Source organism: Nerophis ophidion, linkage group LG03, assembly GCF_033978795.1.
Source record: "Nerophis ophidion isolate RoL-2023_Sa linkage group LG03, RoL_Noph_v1.0, whole genome shotgun sequence".
Taxonomy (NCBI): Eukaryota; Metazoa; Chordata; class Actinopteri; order Syngnathiformes; family Syngnathidae; genus Nerophis; species Nerophis ophidion.
In genome coordinates, this window is record NC_084613.1 from 5789839 (window position 1) to 5808399 (window position 18561).

At 40.4% G+C, this 18561-nt stretch overlaps 1 protein-coding gene across 2 annotated transcripts in view; it reads right to left on the reverse strand.

Annotated features, from left to right (window-relative positions):
- The window catches only part of tab2 (TGF-beta activated kinase 1 (MAP3K7) binding protein 2), a 100749-nt gene that overhangs the window by 76882 nt on the left and 5306 nt on the right, over window positions 1–18561 (reverse strand). The window contains exon 1 of one of the 2 annotated variants that reach the window (XM_061894095.1): window positions 16107–17557. The exons of the other annotated variant lie outside the window; for it this stretch is intronic. The gene's annotated coding sequence lies outside the window, so the exon portion shown is untranslated. Of the gene's footprint in view, window positions 1–16106; window positions 17558–18561 lie in introns of those variants that run through there. 2 annotated transcript variants of the gene reach the window in all.

Sequence of the window (18561 nt, forward strand, 5' to 3'; positions counted from 1 at the left end):
GTACCGTTCTTGATTAATTCGTACCGTGATACTACAAACCCCGTTTCCATATTAGTTGGGAAATTGCGTTAGATGTAAATATTAACGTAATAGAATGATTTGCAAATTATTTTCAACCCATATTCAGTTGAATATGCTACAAAAACAACATATTTGATGTTCAAACTGATAAACATTTTTTTTTTTTTGCAAATAATCGTTAACTTTAGAATTTGATGCCAGCAACACAGGACAAAGAAGTTGGGAAAGGTGGCGATAAATACTAATGAAGATGAGGAATGCTCATCAAACACTTATATGGAACATTCCACAAGTGTGCAGGCTAATTGGGAACAGGTGGGTGCCATGATTGGGTATAAAAGCAGCTTCCATGAAATGCTAAGTCATTCACAAACAAGGACGGGGCGAGGGTCACCACTTTGTAAGCAAATTGTCAAACAGTTTTAGAACAACATTTCTCAACGAGCTATTGAAAGGAATTTAGGGATTTTACCATCTACGGTCCGTAAAATCATCAAAAGGTTCAGAGAATCTGGAAAAATCACTGCACGAAAGCGATGATTTTACAGACCTTTGATCCTTCAAGTGGTACTGCATCAAAAACCGACGTCAGTGTGTAAAGGATATCACCACATGGGCTCAGGAACACCTCATAAAACCACTGTCAGTAACTACAGTTGGTCGCTACATCTGTAAGTGCAAGTTAAAACTCTACTATGCAAAGCCAAACCCATTTATCAACAACACCCTCAAACCCTAAGATGGACTGATGCAAAGTGGAAAGGTGTTCTGTGGTATGACGAGTCCACATTTCAAATTATATTTGGAAAGAGAGGACGTGGTGTCCTCCAGAACAAAGAGGAAAACAACCATTCGGATTGTTATAGGCGCAAAGTTGAAAAGCCAGCATGTGTGATGGTATGGGGGTGTATTAGTGCCCAAGGCATGGGTAACTTACACATCTGTGAAGGCACCATTAATGCTGAAAGGTCCATACAGGTTTTGGAGCAACATATGTTGTCATCCAAGCAACGTTATCATGGACGCCCCTGCTTATTTCAGCAAGACAATGCCAAGCCACGTGTTACAACAGCGTGGCTTCGTAGTAAAAGCGTGCAGGTACTTTCCTGGCCCGCCTGCAGTCCAGACCTGTCTCCCATGGAAAATGTGTGGTGCATTATGAAGCGTAAAATACGACCCCGGACTGTTGAAGGACTGAAGCTCTACATAAAACAAGAATGGGAAAGAATTCCACTTTCAAAGCTTCAACAATTAGTTTCCTCAATTCCCAAACGTTTATTAAGTGTTGTTAAAAGAAAAGGTGATGTAACACAGTGGTGAACACGCCCTTTCCCAACTACTTTGGCACGTGTTGCAGCCATGAAATTCTAAGTTAAATATTATTTGCAAAAAAAAAATAAAGTTTACGAGTTTGAACATCAAATATGTTGTCTTTGTAGTGCATTCAATTAAATATGGGTTGAAAAGGATTTGCATTGTATTCCGTTTATATTTACATCGAACGCAATTCCCCAACTCATATGAAAACGGGGTTTGTATACTATTACAACCCTATTTAGCACAAAAAGGAGCACGATGATATCACGAGCACACCAAGCAGAGAAAATAGGTGGACTTACGAGTACCAAAAAAAGATTATTTTTGTATTTAAGGCGAGAGTGTAAGAGAAGTAATATAAGCATTATTATTATATCAAACAAACAAAATAAATACCCTATTTTGACGGCATTCCATTTGTCTCTATGTAGCTACATTTTTGACGGTGCAATTATTTTTTTGCGGGTTATTTTGCAGTGTTGGTGTTGAATTATTTATCAAAAGGGCCTATGTTAGCACATATAAGAGCAGAGGAGAAGCGATCGCATTACAGACATTTTATGACTGGAGCTATGCTGCACATGTCTGCTCGCCGCCCCTCTATCTTGATTTTGCAAGGAAAATGGTTTATCCACAGTGCATCTGTTAAGATTAACGCTCTTACATAATCTGCAGTCGAAAGAAATAGTGACAGGAGTGAGGTTTGTTGTACAAAAACCACTGGCTGTGGAACAGACCCAAGTGGGATCCACACAGGGTTGTTGTCGCCCATGGTAAAGCTGAGCCACAACAAAGAAGGTTTTCCAAGGTGGGTGGACCAGGACAATATGAGCCTGAGGCCTAGACTCTTACTGATAGAGGACTAGATGAAAGCCCAGTCCCAGGGTTAGCAGCACAACAAGCTGGCAGATGAGAGATAATGAGCAGACTGTGGGAGAAATGATGAAGGACAGAGCTGCCTCTTGATGACAACGGCTGAGAATAAAACCTGGGCCACATATACATTCCATCCATATAGTCCACTTTTTTCTTGCAGATGATTTAAAAAACTAAACGATCAATGTTTTTTCTCCTCTTGCTGCAGTATCCATAAACGATGCCCGCCCTCCATACATACTAGGGTTGTCCCCATACCAATCATTTGGTACCAGTACCTAAATGCAGAGGTGGGTAGAGTAGCCAGAAATTGTACTCAAGTAAGAGTACAGTTACTTTAGAAATGTATTACTCAAGTAAAAGTAAGGAGTAGTCACCCAAATATTTACTTGAGTAAAAGTGAAAAGTATGTTGTGAAAAAACTACTCAAGTACTGATGAGTAACCTGATTACGGCAACTAGTAATGCACAAAAACATAAAAATATTAATGAGCAAATTCAGAGCCAGGAATATCTCTTAAGCAACTAAAACAATAATATATATTAAATAATAGTACATTAAAATAAAATAAATAAATGGCACATTGAGTCATAATAACTTAACAGCACCATAGGCTCAGTAAGCATTTATCGATTTGATTGATTGATTGAAACTTGTAATTAGTAGATTGCACAGTACAGTACATATTCCATACAATTGACCACTAAATGGTAAAACCCCAATAAGTTTTTCAACGTTTATCAATTACTTAATAAATGACCAAATCGAGGTGATCTACCTCATATATACATACACACACATACCATTTATACACACACATATCATACATACACACACATATTTATACACACACATATCATATTATATGTATATATATATATATTCATACATACATTTATATATACAGTATATATTTTATATGTATTTATTTTGCCGTTTTTGTTCACATGTTGAAGGTGTTTTAATGAATATACATGCATGTTTAACATATAGATTCCTATCTTTCATGAAGACAAGAATATAAGTTGGTGTATTACCTGATTCTGATGACTTGCATTGATTGGAATCAGACGTCCACGTTTTCAAATGGGGGAGAAAAAAAGTTCCTCCTTCCTGTCTAATACCACTTGAAAGTCGTTGGTTTTTGGCATCTTATTTGTCCAGCTTCTATATTCGTTTTTATACACTTTACAAGAAATACATTGGCGGCAAACTCCCTAGTCTGCTAGCTTGTTTGCGCTGGCTTTCGGAGACTCTTATTTTGTTAGCGCAGGCGTGATGGAGCAGCGCTTTTATTGTGAAGACAGGAACTGTGCGATCAGTCTTTAGGCTTTTGACGGGAAGTACGGTTGAAATAAAAAGTGTCTTTTTTCCTTTACACTTTTGATTGATTGATTGATATTTTTATTAGTAGATTGCACAGTACAGTACATATTCCATACAATTGACCACTAAATGGTAACACCCCAATAAGTTTTTCAACTTGTTTAAGTCGGGTCATGTGACCGCCTGGCTCTGTTTGATTGGTCCAACGTCACCAGTGACTGCATTTGATTGGTTAAACGCAGACATGCGTAGATTCTACTTTGAAGCTCTGTCATTAACCAAAACAAACATTAATAGATCGATAAAAAAAAGTAGCGAGTAGCGAGCTGAATGTACATGAATGGAACGGAGTAAAAGTAGCGTTTCTTCTCTATAAATATACTCAAGTAAAAGTAAAAGTATGTTGCATAAAAACTACTCTTAGAAGTACAATTTATCCCATAAGTTACTCAAGTAAATGTAACGGAGTAAATGTAGCGCGTTACTACCCACCTCTGCCTAAATGTATATCAACATAAAGGGAACTACAAAAAATGTCAATATTGGCTTTATTTTAACAGAAAATCTTACAATACAATAAACATATGTTTCCTATTACACTCAAAGAACAACAATAGAAGGTTAAAACTTAAATGAAAGGGCATTAAACACATTGGGCTTTTCTTGTTGCACTCAAAGTCTGCCATAATCAAGGATATTATATATATATATATATATATATATTTACATATATATATATATATATATATATATTATATACATATATATATATACATACATATATACTATATGTAATATGGAACATTTTAAATGAAAATTGTAATTTATACATACATACTGTGTATATATATATATATATATATATATATCCTATTTAGGAACAATTTACTTGTGGATCAATAAAGTTTGTCTAAGTCTGAGTCTATTAGGTTAGAATATAACAAAAAGCTTTATTTACATTATATTAAATGATTCATGATTTATGGTCGCCACTCCTGGTCTGTGCTTTAAGAAAAATACAATTATTAGTAAGTACTAAAAACAAAACTATGGATAGATGTACAGAAATTGATTGATTGATTGATTGAAACTTGTATTAGTAGATTGCACAGTACAGTACATATTCTGTACAATTGACCACTAAATGGTAACACCCCAATAAGGTTTTCAGCTTGTTTAAGTCGGGGTCCAGGTTAATCGATTCATGGTATACCGTACAACCTAGGAGTGTAACGATACACAAAAATTTCGGTTCGGTACGTACCTGGGTTTAGAGGTCACGGTTCGATTCATTTTCGGTAGAGTAAGAAAACAACAAAATATATTTTTAGGTTACTTATTTACCAAATTTGTAAATAAAGGCTTTATCCTTTTGACATTGGGAACAGTATAATAATTCTGCCCACGTTAATCAACATTAAACTGCCTCAACTTGTTGCTTTGAATAAAATAAAATGACAAAACCTTTCTTTTACATATAAAAAGTGCAACATTAAACAGTTTCAAGTCAACTCATCATGCTTAATTTATTACAGCATTTGGGAAGCCTGTAGTTGACTTTTATTATGTAAATGTTATATTTTTATCAACATGTGATAGCAGGGACCCTGCCATTCAAAACTAGGCTGCTACATTACTAATGATTAATGTAACTATAGCTGAAAAAATAGTACAATAGCAATAGGAGAGTCTATTCATCCCTGAACACCATGGAGTTCAATGAAATAATAGACAGACAGGGCTTTGCTGCCCCTAACACACACACACAGCAAAATGAGCTAACGTTACGCTAAAAGCTAATTAGCCTTCACCTCAAGCCAGAACTGCGAGCGAGCTGAGCTGCAGTTTAAGTTTCTAGAAGGTCAACGGGCTCATATTGATGTTTGTAATAGTTTTGACTAGGAGGGATGTTTTGTATCATTTGGGGAGAGTACGCTGTCCGCTGCTCCCCTGCTAAACGAATATCCGCACGACGCTGAATCATTGAGTACATGCGCTCTGAATACGCACTGCTGATTGGCTTTGTATGTAACCAATCAGATGGTTGTGTGGGTGGTACAATGCTTGCTGCTGAGACAGAGGCAGAAAGCAGAGCAGCTTGTTAAGACTTTTGCCTACAAACTCGTTCGGTACGCCCGCGTGCCGAACCGAAACCTCCGTACCGAAACGGTTCACTACAAATACACGTACCGTTACATCCCTAGTACAACCCTAAACCCACAGTATTAATGACTAATTTGGACAATTTCAAAGTAATCAGACGCTTTTAGAGATATATTTTTCAAATATAGAGACTTTTTAGTCTCATTGGACACTGGGGCAGACATAAATCACTCTTATTGAGCAGCAGTATGCTTCTCCCATCTAAAGTCATCTTAAATATTTTTTGTCATGCCAAACGTCAACAATAAGCCAGATGATATACTTTTACACTAGGGGTGTGGGGCAAAAATAGATTCGAATTTGAATCGCGATTCTCATGCTGTGCGATTCAGAATCGATTGTCATTTTTAAAAAATCGATTTTTTTTTTTTTTTAAGATTTTTTTTTTTTATTTATCAATACACAACAATACCATAACAATGCAATCCAATTCCAAAACCAATCCTGACCCAGCAATAAACAGAGCAATAGAGAGGAGACACAAACACCACACAGAACAAACCAAAAGTAGTGAAGCAAAAATGAATATTATCAACAACAGTATCAATATTAGTTATAATTTCAGGATAGCAGTGATTCAAAATCCCTCATTGACATTATCATTAGACATTTATAAAAATAATAAAAAAGAACAATAGTGTCACAGTGGCTTACACTTGCATGGCATCTCATAAGCTGGACAACACACTCTGTCCGATGTTTTCACAAAGATAAGTCATATTTTTGGTTCGTTTAAAAGTTAAAACAAATTTACATTATTGCAAATCAGTTGATAAAACATTGTCCTTAACAATTATAAAAGCTTTTTACAAAAATCTGCTGTTCTGTCTGCATGTCAGCACATTGGGGTAGATCCTGCTGAAATCCTATGTATTGAATGAATAGAGAATCCTTTAAAATCAGGAAAAATCGTTCTTGAATCAAGAATCGTGTTAATTGAAAAAAAAAAATTTGATTTTGAATCAAATCGTGACCCCAAGAATCGATACTAAATCGAATCGGATTCGTGGGACACCCAAAGATTCGCAACCCGTTGTGTTTTTCATAGGGGTGGGCAAATTAATGCGTTAATTACGAGTTAACTCATCAATTTATTAACGGCGACAAATATTTTATCGCACATTTGCGTAGGTTGTTTACATGCTTTTATTTTGTTAACGCCTTTTCTTAACAAGGTGGCGTCGCCCGGATTGGCTCCGGCGTCGAGGGGCTCCTGGTAAAGATGGAACATTTGGTCAAAAATACCGGACAATTCTGCAAATTTCATGGCTGGCTTACATAAGCGTGGTCACTCCGGGATCACTTACGACCGCCAGACAATTCCGGATGTGGATAGATCGGGCCGTTTTGGACTGAATGAGGCGTGCTTGCTAGCATGGGAATACTTTGCCAGCTACATCCAGCAGCCTGTGAAGCAGCGGAGTATATGTGTTGTCTGTCTATTTATGAATAATGCAGACCAGGAGTGTTGGCGGAGTTCTTAACGTTTGCTTTCAGAGCGTGCATATCACAACATACAAGATGCCGTCATGGCGACACACAACCTATACCGGGCTACCGCGCATGATCGTCAATCCTGTTGCATGCTGGGTAGGGTAGTTCTTCTTTTCACTGGCTCATAACATCACAATATAGTACCATGTATATGATGCCTTCAGTTTATCAAAGCACCAAGCAAACAATCATATCAATTCCTAGATATGGTCATAATTATCTTAAGTGCACTACGCAGAATAAACACATTATTAATATTGCTAGTAAGGATAATTTGATCAAAAATTCCCTAAAAAAGCCCACTACCTATAATATAGGTTTTTTAAACATAAGACCCTGATAAAAAAAAATGTTTCTGCTGTTACCTCAGAAATTGCCTGTTCAGATGTTATGATTGTGGCTCAGAGATTTGTATGTAGATTATATTTAATTTCCATAACAAACAGGATAAATTAAATACCCTGGCAGTGGGTTCAAATCCAGGTTCGGGATCTTTCTGTGTGGAGTTTGCATGTTCTCCCCGTGAATGCGTGGGTTCCCTCCGGGTACTCCGGCTTCCTCCCACCTCCAAAGACATGCACCTGGGGATAGGTTGATTGGCAACACTAAATTGGCCCTAGTGTGTGAATGTGAGTGTGAATGTTGTCTGTCTATCTGTGTTGGCCCTGTGATGAGGTGGCGACTTGTCCAGGGTGTACCCCGCCTTCCGCCCGATTGTAGCTGAGATAGGCACCAGCGCCCCCAGCGATCCCAAAAGGGAATAAGCGGTAGAGAATGGATGGATGGGCAGTGGCAATAAGCTTAAATGTTTATTTACATTTTTTGAGTTGATTTTCATCAAATATGCTATTTAACTGCTACTGTTTAACAAGGACTGATTTAAATTGTGTTTGCACAACAAATGTTTTGGCGCTTTTGTTCATGTGGGAGAATATTCCAATAAAGGTGCACGACACACTACTTTTGAATTCATTATTGGGCTTTGCGTATACAATGCAGTTAATCGCCATTAATCTGAGAAATAGTGCGATTAACTTCGATTAAAAATTTTAATCGTTGCCCGGCCCTAGTTTTTCATGTTTACGTCACTTTTGGTCTCACCTACTGCGTCCACACAATTTGCAAATTAGACACTTTCACTCGCGGCCACACTGTGAAATAAAAGTGCATTGGGACACCATGTGAAATTCCAGCATATAAGAAGCATACGTGAGTTCAGCAGCATGACATATCACAATCAGGCCACAGTACTATTAATAGGAGGCATTGCACTAACCTTTCTTACTAAGGGTGTCGGATGACCAATAATTGAAGTAAAAACACCAGCGCAGGAAGCATGTGTGTACAAAGCGACATGACAATACAGTCACAAGTCATCATTTTTAACAGGCATGCTGGGAAACACTCAAGCTTGGACTTGCCGACTCTTCCCCGTTCTGCGGAAGAATCCTGGAAACTGCCATAGTCTACAGTCATCCCCACTGTACTTGCACAATATAATATCAAAACTACATGTTAATACCAATTCATTAGAGCACAAATTTGATTTTAAAAGTATGTACCGTATTTTCCAGGCTATAGGGCGCACCGGATGTTAAGACACACTGCCGATGAATGTTCTATTTTCAATCTCTTTCATATATAAAGTGCACCGGATTATAAGGCACATTAAAGGACATTATTTTCCAGACCGATCCAAGCTATAAGTCGTCTGCTTTAATCGCATGATTACACAGTATTCTGGACATCTGTGTTGCTGAAGCTTTTGCAATGTGTTCAATTAATAATGGAGAAGTCAAAGAAGAAAGATGGAGGTGGGAAGCTTTTAGTCTTTAGCCACACAAACACAGCCGGTGTTTCCTTGTTTAAAATTCCCGGAGTTGAAGCTTTACTATGGATCAGAGCGGTCAAACGAACATGGATCCCGACTACATGTCAACCGTCAGTTTTCGGTGGGAATATTGTGGTAATAAGTCGGCTCTTACCGGAGATCAGCGGAGCTTCTGTCCTGCTGCAGCTTCGTGACTTCCCTCAGAGACTCTGGCGTCAACACACCCGTGGCCACACCCCTCCGACTTTCAGGTACTATTTAACTCACTATAACACTAGCAACACAATAGGCAGATAAGGTATTTCCCAGAATTATCCTAGTACATGTGTCTAAAAACATGGGAAACGCTCCCATTGCAATCGCTTTTTTTTCCCCCTAGTCCATCCATCCATCCATTTTCTACCGCTTATTCCCTTTTTGGGGTCGCGGGGGGGCGCTGGCGCCTATCTCAGCTACAATCGGGCGGAAGGCTGGGTACACCCTGGACAAGTCGCCACCTCATCGCAGGGCCAACACAGATAGACAGACAACATTCACACTCACATTCAAACACTAGGGCCAATTTAGTGTTGCCAATCAACCTATCCCCAGGTGCATGTCTTTGGAAGTGGGAGGAAGCCGGAGTACCCGGAGGGAACCCACGCATTCACGGGGAGAACATGCAAACTCCACACAGAAAGATCCCGAGCCTGGATTTGAACCCAGGACTGCAGGACCTTCGTATTGTGAGGCAGACGCACTAACCCCTCTGCCACCGTGAAGCCCTCCCCCTAGTCCTTCACTCTAAATTTCCTCATCCACAAATCTCTCATCCTCACACAAATTCATGGGGAAATTGTCGCTTTATCGGTCCGAATAGCTCTAGCTGCTGCTGGCTATGATTGTAAACAATGTGAGGATGTGAGGAGCCCTACAACCCGTGACGTCACGCGCACATCGTCTGCTACTTCCGGTAAAGGCAAGGCTTTTTTATTAGCGACCAAAAGTTGCGAACTTTATCGTCGATGTTCTCTACTAAATCCTTTCGGCAAAAATATGGCAATATCGCAAAATGATCAAGTTTGACACATAGAATGGACCTGCTATCCCCGTTTAAATAAGAAAATCTCATTTCAGTAGGCCTTTAAAAAAAGTCCATATAACCCAGCCCTAAATTTAATAATCTCTATCGCCAAAAACCTGCTGTCAAAAGTCTAAAGACCGACCGTACACTTCCTGTCTTCACAATAAAAGTGCCGCTCCATCCCGCCTGCGCTACCAAGATGAGGGTCTCAGGAAACTAGCAAACTACGGAATGTCTTGTAAATTGTATAAAAAGGAGTATGGAATCTGAACAAATAAGAAGCAAAAAAAAACAAGCACTTTCATGATGTGGTAATGGAAAAAAGAGGAGCACAATGTCAATTGGAAGTTGTAGAACTTTCAATCCTGTCTTGTTTTGATCAATGTAAGTCATCATAATAAGTTTGCAGCTTCCTCACATTTGTCAAAGCAAATGGAACACCACCATTAGAGGGTTTATAACACACTTCTTTGACAATTGTCTATATATTTCACAATTACAGTTTGGTCAACACATATACGCAGAGAGTGCGTGCACACGTAGAAAAGCAGTCCAAAAGAAGCAATGAACAATTTGCAGTCATGTTATTATAGAACATACATTCACTGACTGCTAACGTTAGATATCCAAATTTCTATTATTAGCTAACATGTATGTGTTACATATGTTCGTACTTATGACATTATGTGTAAAATACATTGGAAAGTTGTCTCCCTCAAGTGTAAATGTTCCAAAGAGCCCCTCTAAGGTAAAACAACAACTTAAAGGCCTACTGAAAGCCACTACTACCGACCACACAGTCTGATAGTTTATATATCAATGATGAAATATTAACATTGCAACACATGCCAATACGGCCTTTTTAGTTCACTAAATTACAATTTTAAATTTCCCGCGGAGTTTCTTGTTGTAGCGGACGTATTATCTCAGGACCACTTACGGCTAAAAGTCGTCTCTTTTCATCGCATAATTACACAGTAATTTGGACATCTGTTTTGCTGAATCTTTGGCAATTTGTTCAATTAATAATGGAGACGTCAAAGAAGAATGCTGCTGGTGGAAAGCGGTGGATTGCAGCTGCCTTTAGCACCGAAACACAGCCGGTGTTTCTTTGTTTGTTGTGAAGCTTTAACACAGAGCGGTCAAGCAAACATGTTTCTCTACGTCAACCAGCATGTTTTTGGATGGGAAAATTGTAGGGGTTCACAAAAATTTCGGTTCGGTACGTACCTTGGTTTAGAGGTCACGGTTCGGTTCATTTTCGGTACAGTAAGAAAACAACAAAATATTAATTTTTGGGTTATTTATTTACCAAATTTGTAAAGAATGGTTTTGTCCTTTTAACATTGGGAACACTACAATAATTCTGCCCACGTTAATCCACATTAAACTGCCTCAACTTGTTGCTTTGATTAAATATAATGAAAAAACTTTTCTTCTACATATAAAAAGTGCAACATTGAACAGTTTCAAGTCAACTCATCATGCTTAATTTATTACAGCATTTGGGAAGCCTGTAGTTGACTTTTATTATGTAAATGTATTTTCATCAACATGTGATACATGTATATATATTTTATTTTATTTTTGTCATGAAAAAGGGAGTTTTTTTGGGTTGGTGCACTAATTGTAAGTGTATTTTGTGTTTGTTATGTTGATTTAATAAAAAAAAAAATATTTTTTTTTTGTTTGTTTTTTAAATGAATAAAAAAATACCAATCGAGCCACGGCCCCCGTACCGCGCCGCGGCCCGGTGGTTGGGGACCACTGTTATAGATGATTTCCTAAATACACGTTCTAATCCAGGGGTGTCAAACTCAAATACAGAGTGGGCCAAATTTTAAACGGAACAAAGCCGTGGGCCAAGGTTGAACAAATTAACCTTTTAATAAGGACCCAAACAAGTTTTGCATTAAATATTGAACAAGCAAGGCTTATATAACTTTAGTGACATGCAAAATCCACTTTCAAATAATAATAATAATAATTAAAAAAATATCAATGGCATATCAAATCAAATTTAAATAAAAATGTTATGCCTTTTTTTTCTATTTGCAATCTTCTGAGGTAAATGTCAATTTTTTTCCACAGGCTAATAATACATTTGAAAATAAAATAACAATAATGAATGAACCAAACATTCAAGCTTTGAAGTGGCGAGAGAAAATGCATGAATAAAACGTTAATTATTGGTCAGTTTGCTGGAAGTTTCCCGGAAGAGTTAGTGCTGCTAGGGGTTCTGGGTATTTATTCTATTGTGTTACGAAATGTGTTTGTCATTCTTGTTTGGTGTGGGTTCACAGTGCGGCGCATATATGTAACAGTGCTAAAGTTGTTTATACGGCCACCCTCAGTGTGACCTGTAGGGCTGTTGACCAAGTATGCGTTGCATTCACTTGTGGTGTGTGTAAAAGCCACAAATATTATGTGACACGCTGTTAGTATGGAGGAAAAGCGGACGTGACGACAGGTTGTAGAGAACGCTAAAGGCAGTGCCTTAAATGCATAGTTGTCCGGGTGGAAATCGGTAGAAATTCGGGAGAATGGTTGCCCCCATGGAGATTTTCGGGAGGGGCACTGAACTTCGGGAGTCTACCGGGAAAATTAGGAGGGTTGGCAAGTATGAGTATTAGCGGGCCAGCTCTAATGCTAAATTGATATTGCCTCAAGGGCCAAATTAAATTACACGGCGGGCCACATTTACTGTGTTCTGCCACACACACACAGTAAGTCTTTGCTGTAGTCCAGCATTCTGTTTTTTTTGTTTACTTTGTAGCCAATTCAGTTTTAATTCAGTACTCTGGAATGCCCTCCCGGTAACAGTTCGAGATGCTACCTCAGTAGAAGCATTTAAGTCTCACCTTAAAACTCATCTGTATACTCTAGCCTTTAAATAGACCTCCTTTTTAGACCAGTTGATCTGCCGCTTCTTTTCTTTCTCCTATGTCCCCCCCTCCCTTGTGGAGGGGGTCCGGTCCGATGACCATGGATGAAGTACTGGCTGTCCAGAGTCGAGACCCAGGATGGACCGCTCGTCGGGACCCAGGATGGACCGCTCGCCTGTATCGGTTGGGGACGTCTCTACGCTGCTGATCCGCTTGAGATGGTTTCCTGTGGACGGGACTCTCGCTGCTGTCTTGGATCCGCTTGAACTGAACTCTCGCGGCTGTGTTGGATCCACTATGGATTGAACTTTCACAGTATCATGTTAGACCCGCTCCACATCCATTGCTTTCGGTCCCCTAGAGAGGGGGGGTTGCCCACATCCGAGGTCCTCTCCAAGGTTTCTCATAGTCAGCATTGTCACTGGCGTCCCACTGGATGTGAATTCGCCCTGCCCACTGGGTGTGAGTTTTCCTTGCCCTTTTGTGGGTTCTTCCGAGGATGTTGTAGTCGTAATGATTTGTGCAGTCCTTTGAGACATTTGTGATTTGGGGCTATATAAATAAACATTAATTGATTGATTCACGGTGGAAGAGGGGTTAGTGCGTCTGCCTCACAATACGAAGGTCCTGCAGTCCTGGGTTCAATTCCAGGCTGAGGATCTTTCTGTGTGGAGTTTGCATGTCCTCCCCGTGAATGCGTGGGTTCCCTCCGGGTACTCCGGCTTCCTCCCACTTCCAAAGACATGCACCTGGGGATAAGTTGATTGGCAACACTAAATTGGCCCTAGTGTGTGAATGATGTCTGTCTATCTGTGTTGGCCCTGCGATGAGGTGGCGACTTGTCCAGGGTGTACACCGCCTTCCGCCCGATTGTAGCTGAGATAGGCGCCAGCGCCCCCCGCGACCACGCTAAAACACTAGCAACACAATAGGCGGATAAGAGATTTTCCAGAATTATCCTAGTAAATGTGTCCAATAACATCTGAATTGAGGGCCTAGAGGGGGGGGGGGTTGCCCACATCTGAGGTCCTCTCCAAGGTTTCTCATAGTCAGCATTGTCACTGGCGTCCCACTGGATGTGAATTCTCTCTGCCCACTGGGTGTGAGTTTTCCTTGCCCTTTTGTGGGTTCTTCCGAGGATGTTGTAGTCGTAATGATTTGTGCAGTCCTTTGAGAAATTTGTGATTTGGGGCTATATAAATAAACATTGATGGATTGATTGATTGAATTTTGTTCTGCATAACCATGCCTAAGCTTCAATGCCTTTGACACCCATGTTCTAAACTAAAAGCCTCGAGTCATCAGTACTAATGTGTGTGGCGGCACAAAAGCTCCCTGAGGCCTGGCTGGTGATAAGCTCTGCACAAACTGTTCAACCGTGAATGAGAAAATGGGTACTTTGAGAAAGTTTGCCTCGACAGATGTGCAACAGACTGCAGTGGAGCTAACACAACAATCCCATACGAGCGATCAGAAAAAGTGATACACATACTAAATAAGCAAGAGCCTGATAACAACAAACTAATTAGCAGTGTGTTTTAACTGCTTAATCCTCAACAAAAACACCATTTAGCCCTGATTGAACAGGCTGTGAGCGATTGTTGCAGGTCAGGCCTGCTGGCAAACATACTTGTGGAACTCCGGCCACGCATGTTTCGACTTCCAACTGCACCTATAAACACTTGGCCGTGGAAGCTGATTGGTCACACGGCAAAAAGTAAATTCTAAATCAATCAATCAATCAATGTTTACTTATATAGCCCTATATAACCCACTAGTGTCTCAAAGGGCTGCACAAACCACTACGACATCCTCGGTAGGCCCACATAAGGGCGAGGAAAACTCACACCCAGTGGGACGTCGGTGACAATGATGACTATGAGAACCTTGGAGAGGAGGAAAGCAATGGATGTCGAGCGGGTCTAACATGATACTGTGAAAGTTCAATCTATAATGGATCCAACACAGTCGCGAGAGTCCAGTCCAAAGCGGATCCAACACAGCAGCGAGAGTCCCGTTCACAGCGGAGCCAGCGGGAAACCATCCCAAGCGGAGGCGGATCAGCAGCGCAGAGATGTCCCCGAGCCGATACACAGGCAAGCAGTACATGGCCACCGGATCGGATCGGACCGGACCGGACCCCCTCCACAAGGGAGAGTGGGACATAGAAGAAAAAGAAAAGAAACGGCAGATCAACTGGTCTAAAAAGGGAGTCTATTTAAAGATTTAAAATAAAAATAAAAATCTCAAATAAGGCTATTTGCTTATTTTCTGTCTGATACGATCATTCGTCTCACTAAGTGAAGTGAAGTGAATTATATTTATATAGCGCTTTTCTCTAGTGACTCAAAGCGCTTTACATAGTGAAACCCAATATCTAAGTTACATTCAAACCAGTGTGGGTGGCACTGGGAGCAGGTGGCTAAAGTGTCTTGCCCAAGGACACAACGGCAGTGACTAGGATGGCGGAAGCGGGAATCGAACCTGCAACCCTCAAGTTGCTAGCACGGCCGCTCTACCAGCCGAGCTATGCCGCCCCTAAGCAGATTTGATGTTAGAGTCTTTTACTTGTTTGACGTGTTTTGCTCCTAAATGATGTCAGTAAGATATTAAAACTCGTTGCTGATGTGTGATGAGCTATTTTGAGTAAAACAAGCTCGGAACTAGAATATCAAATGTTGCAAAGTATAAAACTACTTTTTTTAAAGGCCTACTGAAAGCCACTACTAGCGACCACGCAGTCTGATAGTTTATATATCAATGATGAAATATTAACATCGCAACACATGCCGATACGGCCTTTTTAGTTTACTAAATTACAATTTTTAATTTCCCGCGAAGTCTCGTGTATGACGACGCGTGCGTTTGACGTCTCGGGTCGTAGCGGACATTATTTTCCGGCCCGATCCAAGCTATAAGTAGTCTGCTTTAATCGCATAATTACACAGTATTCTGGACATCTGTGTTCAATTAATAATGGAGAAGTCAAAGTAGAAAGATGGAGGTGGGAAGCTTTTAGCCTTTAGCCACAAAAAGACAGCCAGTGTTTCCTTGTTTAAAATTCGCAAAGATGAAGATGTCAACCGGCAGTTTTCGGTGAGAAAATTGTGGTAATAAGTCGCCTCTTACCGGAGACATCAGCGGAGCGTCCGTCCTGCTGCAGGCGCCTTGGCTTCCCTCAGAGTCTCTGGCGTCAACACACCCGTGGCCACACCCCTCCGACTTTCCGGTACTATATAAATAAATAAATGGGTTGTACTTGTATAGCGCTTTTCTACCTTCAAGGTACGCAAAGCGCTTTGACACTACTTCCACATTTACCCATTCACACACTGATGGAGGGAGCTGCCATGCAAGGCGCCAACCAGGAGCAAGGGTGAAGTGTCTTGCTCAGGACACAACGGACGTGACGAGGTTGGTACTAGGTGGGATTTGAACCAGGGACCCTCGGGTTGCGCACAGCCACTCTCCCACTGCGCCACGCTAAAACACTAGCAACACAATAGGCGGATAAGAGATTTTCCAGAATTATCCTAGTAAATGTGTCTAATAACATCTGAATCGAGGGCCTAGAGGGGGAGGGGGTTGCCCACATCTGAGGTCCTCTCCAAGGTTTCTCATAGTCAGCATTGTCACTGGCGTCCCACTGGATGTGAATTCTCCCTGCACACTAGGTGTGAGTTTTCCTTGCCCTTTTGTGGGTTCTTCCGAGGATGTTGTAGTCGTAATGATTTGTGCAGTCCTTTGAGACATTTGTGATTTGGGGCTATATAAATAAACATTGATTGATTGATTCACGGTGGAAGAGGGGTTAGTGCGTCTGCCTCACAATACGAAGATCCTGCAGTCCTGGGTTCAATTCCAGGCTGAGGATCTTTCTGTGTGGAGTTTGCATGTTCTCCCCGTGAATGCGTGGGTTCCCTCCGGGTACTCCGGCTTCCTCCCACTTCCAAAGACATGCACCTGGGGATAGGTTGATTGGCAACACTAAATTGGCCCTAGTGTGTGAATGATGTCTGTCTATCTGTGTTGGCCCTGCGATGAGGTGGCGACTTGTCCAGGGTGTACCCCGCCTTCCGCCCGATTGTAGCTGACACAGGCGCCAGCGCCACCCCAAAAGGGAATAAGCGGTAGAAAATGGATGGATGGATGGAACATCTGAATCGCTCCCACTGCAATCGCCTTTTTTTTTTTTTTCTAGTCCTTCACTCTAAATTTCCTCATCCATAAATCTTTCATCCTCGCTCAAATTAATGGGAAAATTGTCGCTTTCTCGGTCCGAATAGCTCTAGCTGCTGCTGGCTATGATTGTAAACAATGTGAGGAGCTCTACAACCCGTGACGCCACGCGCACATCGTCTGCTACTTCCGGTACAGGCAGGGCTTTTTTATTAGCGACCAAAAGTTGCAAACTTTATCGTCGATGTTCTCTACTAAATCCTTTCAGCAAAAATATGGCAATATGGCGAAATGATCAAGTATGACACATAGAATGGACCTGCTATCCCTGTTTAAATAAGAAAATCTAATTTCAGTAGGCCTTTAAAGTAAAACTTTCTTATTTCAAGCATGAAATAAAAACTCATGACTTTGACAAAATTAATTCCCAACAAAAACAGCAGGGGGTCCGTCGTCTGGCGGTGGTTTGGCTTCAAGCAGGAAGATGTCGAAAAGACAAGTTTAATTTGTCAAGAGTTGGGCAAAAGCGTTGCTACCAAAAGTAGCATTACTGCTAATAAGTAGCATCATTTTAAAAGTCACCTGTTAATAACTGTTTAATAAATACAGTTTTGGTCAATTGACTTAGTTGTGATTTCCCTCTCTGCATGAAAGTTTAAAAGTTTAAAACTACCACAGTAGTTTTAAGCCGACACGACAAACGCGCTCCGAGGAGATAATGTTTGAAAAAAGGTGACCGTTTTTTACAAAACTTTTGTTTTGAAGGGGGAATTGCAAACTTCCTGTTGATTTTTGCTGGGGGTTGTCAATTAATGAAATGTAGGTCTAAATGAGACCTACATAGAGGTTTTTGTTTCATGTCACTACAACATTCCTACTGGAAGTTACAGGCAAGTTTGTCTGTGTTTTCTTCTGAGGAGCAGTTTTGTCCGTGTTTTATTCCTAGGAGGCACTAGAGCGCAATTTTGAGTTTTGGGATTCGATTTATTGATTAGATCGCAATTTTCACCAGTCCTTTTGTGTGTGTCAAGTTTGGTGAGTTTTGACGCATGTTAAGCGGGTCACATTACAGCTCAAAGAGGCAAAGGTGAGTGTTTTTACAAAACTTTTGGTTTGAAGGGGGAATTGCAAACTTCCTGTTGATTTTTGCTGAAGGATGTCAGTGTATGAAATTTAGGTCTAAGTGAGACCTACATAGAATAAGTGGTTACTACATTTTCACAGAAGTGTAGATAGAACATGTTGAAAGAGAAAATAAGCAGATATTAACAGTAAATGAACAAGTGGACTTACAATCCATTTTTACAGTTTGTCCTTTATAATGAGTACAAAATAATAGGTGTATAAATGACACAATATGTTACTGCAGACTAATTAGGAGTCTTTGTTTGTTTACTTACTACTA